The following is a 10,812-nucleotide window of genomic DNA, read 5'->3' as shown; positions in this document are numbered from 1 at the left end:
CTTCAAGAAAGAGTAGGAGACCACCCCATCCCCTTAAGCTATATAAAGGGGTAGGGGGCGGACTAAAGAGGCATCAAGAAGCAGAGGAACAATCCAGCTATCAAGCAAGAAGTCTGCAAGAAAGAGGCGGCGACAAGGAGAACAGGAGATCTCAACTCCAAGGGCAAAACCATGAGTTCTTTCTTTCCTCTTGTTTGTTTTATTAAGGCTAGTATGAACTAATTTATCTGTAGTTAGGGTTGTGGAAAGCCTAATCATATCAATGAATATATTTTTATTCTGATTTATTCAAGATCGTGATTTCCATATAGTCTATGAATTATCTTGCTTAATGCTATTAAGAGTGACCATCTCTTAATTGATCAGGCGTATGTGAATGAATCGAAAGAGGAATTCACATAGCTAACCACATAATTCATGGTGTGAATTGAATGATATATAGGGGTATATACACATGATTCATCTGAATATAATAGTTTTTCCTTTGACTTAATGCGCTTCTATCTTGAGAAACTCTAGTTGAGAGATCGAGGGATTACCTGATAGAAGTAGTTTTAGTATATCTCGAGAGAGAATATTAAATAAAATTGGAAAGGCTTCAGCTTATGGGAATGACAAATTATCTTGGATAATCTCATCCATTAATATTCATTGGAATGGTTAGGTGGACCAAAAGCCCTAGCGAATTCAACCAATCATTACATACTTCAGCATTGTTACTTCTGCTCTTGTTTTCCTGATTATGTTTTTTCATTAATTCTTATTCTCAAATCTGAAATTCAATTGTCCAAATAATTAGGAAAGGTTGTAGTTCTAATACTTATTTTGTTAAATCCTCGTGGGAACGATATTTTTATACTACTTGTTAATTATTGCACTTGCTAGGGTTATATTTATAGTTATTAATTAGCCCATCGGGTATTACCCTCAATGGTTTTACATTTACCCTCTCATCCCATAATGATTAAACACTGTCCGACAAGAGAGGACCTCTCCCTCGGCTGCGAGGTACAGTGCTGCAATATCTAATCACATGGATCCCGGGAATTAAAACATTTTGCAAACATTTTGAAACCATAGTATATATATATATATATATATATATATATATATAATATATATATATATATATATAATATATATAGATAGATAGATAGATAGATAGATATAGATATCTATATAAATATATTTTGCAAAACAAATTTCAACGGTTGAGATCGACTGGTAGCAGTTTTGGTTTCCATTAGAGAGAGTGCACCCCCGACCATTCACTTTGTCCGACAACAGGGCTGATATTGTCACTATGATCACCCACTCAGATGAATTCTCGGACCGTTCCAACATACCCAGGTTTTAACCCCTTCTAAGGATTTCACTGATTGGCATATCAAAGGCAGCCCAATCCGTCACCTAATGTAGTATCATAATCGAGTCAAGGGGTCAGGTGTAATATTACAGTTTTACCCATCTATCTCCATAGTACAGGGCAATACTGTAATTTTTGGTTCGGTTCAAGGTTTCAAGAAAACACACACTGCCTGTACCTCAGGTCTCACTCTAATAGTTGAGACAAGCCACCGCGATTAACTTGGCGGTACATCAATGTCAGCCTTGGCAGGATAAATCTCCGAAAATCTATCCAACGACTGTGAAGACTCTAAACTAACACGAGTCTTATATGTGTCAAGTTTAAGGATATTACACAGAAACACACCATAATAACATGAGTCAAATATGTACTTTATTCATTTATATTAAATGTCATAATGTACATCATTCTGATTGGAGCTATGGGCATAAATTGTCTAATAGCTCCACTTGCACTTAGGTTCAATCGGGTATAAGCCGGAGTTCCATGCTTTCAACGTGTTTCTCAAATATTTTCTGCGTTAGTGGTTTAGTCAATGGGTCTGCTACATTTTCCGCTGATGCTACCTTCTGAATCAGAACGTCCCCTCTTCCAACTCTCTTCCAAAGTACATGGTACTTTCTCTCGATTTTCTTCTACTTCAAGTGGGCTCGTGGCTCTTTAGCCTGAGTAATGGCTTCAGTGTTGTCACACAATAATGGAATGGGTTATGTGCTGGACAAAAGATGTTGAATAGATTTGTATTGATAAAACGATGTCACACTCTTCAAAAGAGATTTCCAACTATTATCTCTCAACTTCTGTATCAACAATTTTGTCGTAGAGACTAAATACGTAGCATTGAGAATGGCTTGAATTTTTTTTTCTAAAGCCTGACAAAGTACATTAATGATTTCCATTATCTCCTTTATTACATATAGAATAAATACAAAATTAAATGATATTAGCATTTTCACAACAAAAGTATCATCTCTATGTCGAAAATATGTGGATTCTTCAATAACTATGTTTTTGTGAATTGAGAATGTTGCACTAAATATCCTTATTAAACTACAAATTGAATTAAAGTGACAGTTCCACCTAATATTTCTTGGTTATTGGGAGGCTCCAATTTGATTAATCCATCTTCCACTTTCAAGATCATTAATTGCAATCAAACGTGTAATGTCAACTACTTGTATAATTTGCAATTCAATATTACGCTTAAAGGAAGCATTAACAATAAATGTCAGTTTTTGAAATAAAATTGTGAACCTTAGCTATTTTTCTATCTGTTTCAATAACAACTATTTGCACTAGATGAGTTAATCCGTACACATAATATGCACGAGGACAATCTTTAAGAAATAAATCTTGTAGGTCATTCCATTATTAATGCATATTTTTAGATTCATCATACTTTAACCTTGAATATTTTGAATATTTAGGTTATGATAAGATAAAACAAATGAAATCTCTTCTTAGCGTTAATGTAGTTGTATCTTTAACATGTATCAAATCTAAGAACATTTTTCGTATATATCCATCTCTATCAACACACCTCACAATAATGGCCATTTGACATATTTTGCATTTTCAATTTCCTTATAAATTGCACCTTGCACATTTCTAGCAAAAATGTGCATTTTCTTTTGAATTATTGGTGAGGTGTATTTACCATTTTGTGAGACATTTTCCAAGACAACTTCATTTACATGTTCATTGTTTCTTTTTTTTATATCTTTTGAAGGGATATAATGGGGGGGTGGCAGTGTGGGTAATTCATTCCCAACCCAAGTACAGGTGGGATTCGATCCCAAGTATCTTCTACAACCAGCAAAAGATGTTACCAACCAGGTAATTGGCACTTTGCTCTCACTTGTTCATTGTATGATGCCAAATGTTTGATTATTTCAAGAAAATGACCATAATTTGTTGAATCCAAATGTTCATCATGTCCTTTAAAAGCACTACCTGAAAAGTTAGCTATCAAGCAACACCTAATAACATAGTTATGGGTTGAACTTGCATCTTTTCTATATATGATTTAAGACAACAAAATCTTTGCCACTATTAACTTTTCTCTAAATTTTAAATCGTCTAAGAGTGAATGTATCTAATACAACTTTTCTAACTGCTTTCTTTACAAAAAGAGAGCATGGAGAATAAAAGGAGGTATCTTTTGTAGGAAAATATTCTTATCAAGGAAAACTTGATAATGGATACTAAAATTAAAGAAACTTGTATAGCCTAAATTTAATGTATGGCCTTCTAATTTCATCTGATTGATTAACTGGATATCTAAAATATATTGTTGTAATCCTATATCACGAATTAAAGAAGCAATATCCACATTTTCTTGTTTAGTTCTTGGAATTGTAGAATTATGATTAATAGGTGGTTGGTTGTTCAAGAATTGTACTAATATTTGATGTAGGAGTTGGTTTACTATATTTTGATTCTTATGAATGTGAGTGATCAACATTTCTTTCTTTCATCTTGAAGAATAAATCAATAGTTTTTCACTTAAGCTTGTTTTAACCTAAAAAAAATATAAATCAATTCATTATTGTTCACTAAATTTCTATAATTAAAATACTAGTACATTATGCTATGGATTAAAATAATATAATATTAAAAATGATTAAATAAGACTATAAATCTACAACACAAATAAGATATAAAAATCTGAATCAATGGTTGCAATTAATGAATTAGATAAAAAACAAGTAAATAAGTGTATTTTATCTTAAATATATAAAAATGAATGTAGAATTAATGAATTAACATATTATAAGGATAGAATGAAAATTTGTGGTGTAAATAGCAAGGGTGTTATATGTTAAGCAAGTGGTTTTATATTTTCTTCAAGTGTTTTTTCTATTATTATTGATTAAATAATTGAGAAAAAGCATTTATTGTTGGGTATTTGGGTGTAAATCGTGTTTTTCTGTAATTTCTATTATTTTTAAATTTCAATTGATGTTGCTGTATGATGTTTAATACTTTGAGGTTTTATACTGTATGCACAATACACTTGTGTTGTTTATCACTGTAGTATTTTTATTGTCTACTATTTTGCATTATTCAATATATGTTATATAATATTCAATTCACTTCTAGTGAACTACTATTCAAGATTTAAAAAAATTAATCAATTGTAAAATCCACGAATTTAATAAATAATTGCTTTGGGTCCTTGGGGATTTAGGAATCTAAAAAGTAAAAACAAAAATAATATTCAAATCCCAATTCCTAAATGTTAGTGATTCTTCATAGCTCACTCGCTGTTAAAATTTCAAAATTCAAACTCCATTGATCACAAACTCAATTGACACTTTGACAGCTTGGTGGTTCCTTTGTTTAGTCTTCCAGATTTCTTTACACAATTACACGACCAAGCTTTAACTTTTAAAGTGTTTTCTATCTCTTAAGGCCGAATCTTCTTTTGGTTCTAATATATTATAAGCAAGTGAGCGGGCCCAACAGGGCAGTTTTAGTTTTATTTTTTAATTTCTTTTGTGCCATTTCTTTTATTTTGTAAAAAGAAAACAAAATTCACACCACTTACGTCTTACTGGGTTGTAAGTTGTACCACCAGGATTTTACTCAAATCATATGGGGGGACCAAATCCTATCCCGCCCCTTCTCCCTAGTCTCCTTTGCTGTATATGTGGATTTTTTTTTCAAACCATAGGGGGGTCCTAGTCCCCCCTGGGTCACCTGGCTCCGCCCCCATATCCATTGATCTCTAAAGTCTTGGTTAAAGCGATGTTATCAATTAAACCCATTTTGTGTGCTTTCTTGCAAATGATTACATCAAGTCCTAAATGTAGAAAGATAACAATTTAAGCTCTGGGACTTTATTATTTTTCTTCATTTTTTTGGTAGCTTTATTCTTCCTTGGAGAGTAAATTGTTCATCAAATAACTATTCACTTTTCATTTTCGAGACGTTTTAATTCTTTATAATAATTTATCAACATTTTACAACAATTAGTGGAAATCAATTGACAAGCTTGCTTGCTTAAGTTGAAATTGTTAGTACTCCTAATGAAGTTATTACAATTAAAACACATAGGGTTAATAATTTCATTGTGAATGTTTGAGTCCTTTCTTTGATGTTAAGTGAGTTTGTTATGTGCCTTATGTTTTTGTAAAATTGTTCATGTTTCAAAAAATGAAGCTTATAATTGATATAATTGAACATTACACTCATAGTAATTCAAATAATGTAAGACAGGAAGAAAAGAGATAAAAAAGAAAGAAGAAGAAAGAAGTTTCAGCAATAAGTTGTGGAAGAAGAAAATAAGTGAAGAGAGAAAAAGAATAATTTGAACCTCTCTCTCTAACCCCATTTCATCACTTTTATTAATAGTTCTATGTTTGTGTACAATTACTTAGATGCCCTTACTGGGGCGGTTAACACTAAATAAAAAACTAAAGAAAATAAAAGACTACCCATAATTAAGAAACATAACTTTTAAATACTACTTAAAAGAAATAAAGAACACTAAAACCCATTAATCCCATTCTCACTACACTCCCCTCAAGCTGAGCATAGATGTCAATCATGCCTATCTTGCTTACATAATGTTGAAGCTTTGTTTTTGGGACTCCCTTAGAAAATCTGCTAGTTGCTCTTCTGGTGCAATGAGAGGTATGCAAACCTCTCTAAGAACCACACTCTCTCTCCCATATAAAGTGTATCTCTACCTCAATATGCTTAGTTCCATCTTGTTGAACTAGATTGTGAGCAATGTTAGTATCTACTTGGTTATCGCAATACAACATCAGTGGCTCGTCATATGAAACACCCATCTCATTAAGGAGAGATGTAAACCATAACAACTCAGAAACACCATACACCATAGCTACTTTGCCTCAACTGAAAATCTAGCAACCACTGATTGCTTTTTGTTTCTTCAAGAAACAATATTTCCGACTACCATAGCACAATATCCTGATGTGGATCTCCTGTCATCCACATTTCCTACCTAATCAACATTTGTATATGCTTCTACCTTCTTATGTCCATCTTTAGCAAATAATATACTCTTCTTGATGGTTCCCTTAAAGTAGCATTACACCTTTTTTGTAGCAGCCATATGTGAGTATTTGGAAGTATGCATGAATTGGCTGATGACACTCACAACATATGGAATGTTTGGATGAGTCATACATAGATAAAGAAGTTTCCCAAGTAATATTTGAAACACTCCCCTATCAGCTAAAAGTTCTCCATCATTAGCTGAGAGTTTATGTTCACATCAATAGGAGTAGAGGCAGGTTTAGTACAAAGTTTTCCAGTCTCAACAAGAAGGTCTAGCACATACTTCCATTGAGAAATAAAAATACCTTCCTTGGACCTAGCAACCTCAATGCCCAAAAAATACCTTAACTCCCCTAAATCTTTAATTTCAAATTCAAAACTGAGAAATTTCTTGAGAGCACTAACTTCATTTGTATCATTGCCAGGGACCACAATATCATCTACATAAACTATAAGAAATGTCACCAGAGTGCCTTTTCTCTTTACAACGGGTATGATCTAATTGAGTTTGAGTATAGCCGAACTGAATAAGAGTTTTCCTAAACCTATCAAACCAAGCACATGGAGATTGTTTCAGGCAATAAAACGATTTCTTCAATCTACACACCTTACCCTACATTTCCTTGCCATATATACCAGGAGGAAAGGACATGTATTCCTCTTCAATGAGATCACCACTTAGGAATATATTCTTAACATCAAATTGATACAATGGCTAATCATAGCTCACTGCTAAGGATAAAAGAGCTCTCGTTGAAGTCATCTTAGCAACTGGAGAAAATGTCTAAATGTAATCTATCCCAGATACCCTTGGCACACAAGTTGAGCCTTATACATCTCAATTGACCCATCTGCACGATACTTGATAGTGAAAACCCACTTGCACCTAATAAGTTTCTTCCTAGCTAGCAAGTCAACAATATCCCAGGTATTATTTTTATGAAAGACTCCTAATTCAGTACTCATAGCATCCTTCCATTCTAGAGTGGCTAAGGCTTTTGAAACAAACTTTGAGATGGATTGAGAAGAAATGGAGGCTAGAAAGACATAGTAGGATGGGGACAATAAGCTGTAGGAAAGGTGTTTGGAAATATAATGAGTTGTACATTTTCTCAAAGCCATGAGTAGGTTAAGGTTTGGAAATGAGGGTGTTGGTGAAGGAGATGATGGACATGTCCTCTCTTTAGTAATTGGGAGTGCCTGAGACTCAATTGGAGGTGTGGGATCAACCTGTGTTTGCCTTAGCCTTTGCCGCTGGTACCACCTTTGGAGAGTAGGATGAGTGGAAACAAGTAGAGGACTAGTCGGATGAGGGGGAGGAGTAGGAGTGGAAGACCTAAAAGGAGAAGATCCCCCTCAGAAATATGGCTATAAAAAGGAATTGACTCTGCAAAGGTGACATCCATGTAAACAAACCTAGTGCCACTAATGGGATCAAAACAACAGTACCCTTTCTGTGTGGAGGCATAACTAAGGAAGATACACTTCTGAGTCTTGGGGTCAAACTTGTGTCTTTTGGAAATGGGAATGTGGATATAACAAGTGCAACAAAGACCCTTAAAGGAATAGAGAAAATTACAACATTAGGAAAGAGGACTCCAAAAGAAGATTTTAAGCCCAAGACTCGAGAAGGCATGCGGTTAATAAGGTAGGTAGCTGTTAAAACTGCATCACCCCAAAACTTCATAGGAACATGGGTAGAAAAAAGAATGCTCCTTGCAAGTTCCACAATGTGTCTATTTTTCCTCTCCGCTACTCCATTTTGCTGTGGCGTGCGGGCACAAGAACTCTAATGAATAGCCCCAAACTTCTCAAGATATGAGGTAAGGTCCTTCTCAAAATATTCCTTAGCATTGTATGACTAGAATATTTTGATGCGGGTATTAAATTGAGTATGTGTTCATGGAACTGTTGCACAAGTTTAGGCACTTTCGCTCGAGAGCACATAAGGTAAATCCAAGTATATCGTGAAAAATCATCAATAAACATGATGGAATATTTATACCCACGCATACATGGTAAATGGTAAGGCCCCTACACATCAGAGTAACTAATATTAAAAGGAATAATTGATCTTTTATTACTTAAAGGATAAGTGTTCTTGCAAAGCTTTGAGAGCTCACACGACTCACAATGAAGACTCAATAGACTAATTCCTTTTAATAACTCTAGAAACATCTGACTCAAAGAAGAAAAGGACAAATGACGTAAAACGACTATGACATAACATAAAACAACTAGTGGACTCTAAAACAAATGCAATTCTCTTAAGTTGTACTTGGCTCTGCTCAGACACGTCTAATAGATAGATCTCATTTGCCTCATAGCCACTTCCAATCACCTTTTGAGATTCCATGTCCTGAAAAACACAATATGAAGGAAAGAATGTCGCAGGGATTTAGTCGAATTACTAACTAAAAGCAAATTGATATTATGTTTAGGTATATGAAGAATAAATGATAAGGTCATGGCATCAAAGGTCTTAATGTCTCCTTTTCTCGTAATAGGGGCTAGGGAGCCATCAACAAGGGATATCTTATCCTGGCTAGAAAGAAGTTGGTAAGGGGTGAATACTTATGAAACACTAGTCATATGGTCAGAAGCACCAAAATCAATTATTCAAGGGGTTTTATTTGAACCTGAGATAGAAGCATGATGTATAGTGGCACGAATACCTAAGGGAGCACCTTGTGAAGAGGTGGCTACATTTACATTTTCACATTTCAAATTTCAACCCTTTTTCCATTATTTTCTTTCTTGAATCATTCTAGAACGATCTCTGGATGCAGCTTCCAAAAAGTGTCTTTTGTGTGTTTAGGCTTATTGCAATATTCACAAATAATATCTTTTTTCCTAGTGCTAACCTTCAGCTTCATCCCAACATTAGCATAGTGATCAACCTATGGCTCAACAAATTGAATGTGTCTTTTGCTCTCCTTATTGCTCACCATAGCATATTCCTGAGACAAAGTCACCTCATCCTTTGTTAAAACATCTGACTCACAATATCATACTCCGAATTGAGTCTGATGAGGAACTCAAAGACCCGATTTATCTCCACCAACCTCCTATATGTTTTTACATCTTTTATGCAACTCTAAACAACACTCTCCATCAGATCAATCTCTTACCAAAGAGATTTCAGCATAAAGAAGTAGACTGTTATGGGCTTCTCCCCTTGTCTAAGATTATTCACATCATGTTTCAATTTGTAGGCCCAAACAAAATTAACCTTTTAGGAATAGGTCTCTATGACACTATCCCTCACTTCTTTTGCAGTTTCCATCCATAAACAATGCTAACTAATGTGTGGTTGCATAGAATTCACTAACCAACCCACCACTGTGTAGTTTTCCTACACCCACCTTTCATAGGTATGATCCTTCTCCTCTGGTTTCTTCTTGCTCCTGGTAATATAACCCTATTTTCCACTATTACACATGCATCTTAATAGATTGAAACCAAGTTGAATAAATGGTCAAATCTAGCTTCACATTAGTTACAACCCCAAAGAGATCTATATAAATATATTAAGCTGAAATGTGTACGTAAGAAGGCCTGAGGATGAGGGAAATGGAATATAACAATATTTTTTACCTTTTTTTCATAAAAATTACAAGAATGCCACTCTCTACCAACTCTCTCAATTTTGCCTTTTTTTCTTTCAAATTACGTGAATGTCACTCTCTCCTACCAACTCTCTCTCTTTTTCTAACAAATTACAAGAATGTCATGCTCTCTCTCTCATGCTCTCTCTCTCTCTCTCTCCTTATAAATTATAAGAATGCCACTCTCTCTCCAACTGAGGGAGACCTCAGCTCGGCATCTTAGCTGCTAGGGGACTTGCAATCAAAGGTAATCAAGTTCGAGTCAAGCTCAAGTCTCTAATTTGAATCGAGCTTGAGCTAGACGACACCTCGACCACTAAGGGAGACCTCGGCTCAGCACTTCGGTCACAAAGGGAGATTTCAACTCAGCACTTTGACAATTGAGGGAGACCTCAGCTCGACACCTTGTCAACTAAGGGGGACCTTAGCTCGACACCTTGCCTGCTAGGGAAACCTCATCTCAACACTTCAGCAGTTGAGGGAGACCTCGGCCCAGAACCTCGGTTGCATAAGAGACCTACAATCAAAGGTAGCTGAGCTCTAACTTTCAAGCTTTTGATTTGAGCTGAGCTCGAGCTCAAGCTCAAGTCTCTAATTCGAATCGAGCTCAAACCTAATAGTTTATAAGTGAGCCCCTGCAACACAGGGTCCCCTACAAGAATGCCATCTCTCTATCTCTCTCTCTCTCTCCTTATAAATTACAAGAATGCCACTCTCTGTCCAACTGAGGGAGACCTCAGCTCGGCATCTGGACTGCTAGATGACCTATAATCAAAGGTAGTCAAGTTCGAGTTGAGCCAAGCT

This window comes from Nelumbo nucifera, chromosome 1 (genome assembly GCF_055504915.1).
Source record: "Nelumbo nucifera cultivar China Antique chromosome 1, China Antique-T2T, whole genome shotgun sequence".
Classification (NCBI taxonomy): domain Eukaryota; kingdom Viridiplantae; phylum Streptophyta; class Magnoliopsida; order Proteales; family Nelumbonaceae; genus Nelumbo; species Nelumbo nucifera.
Note: the sequence above shows the minus strand (reverse complement) of the source record.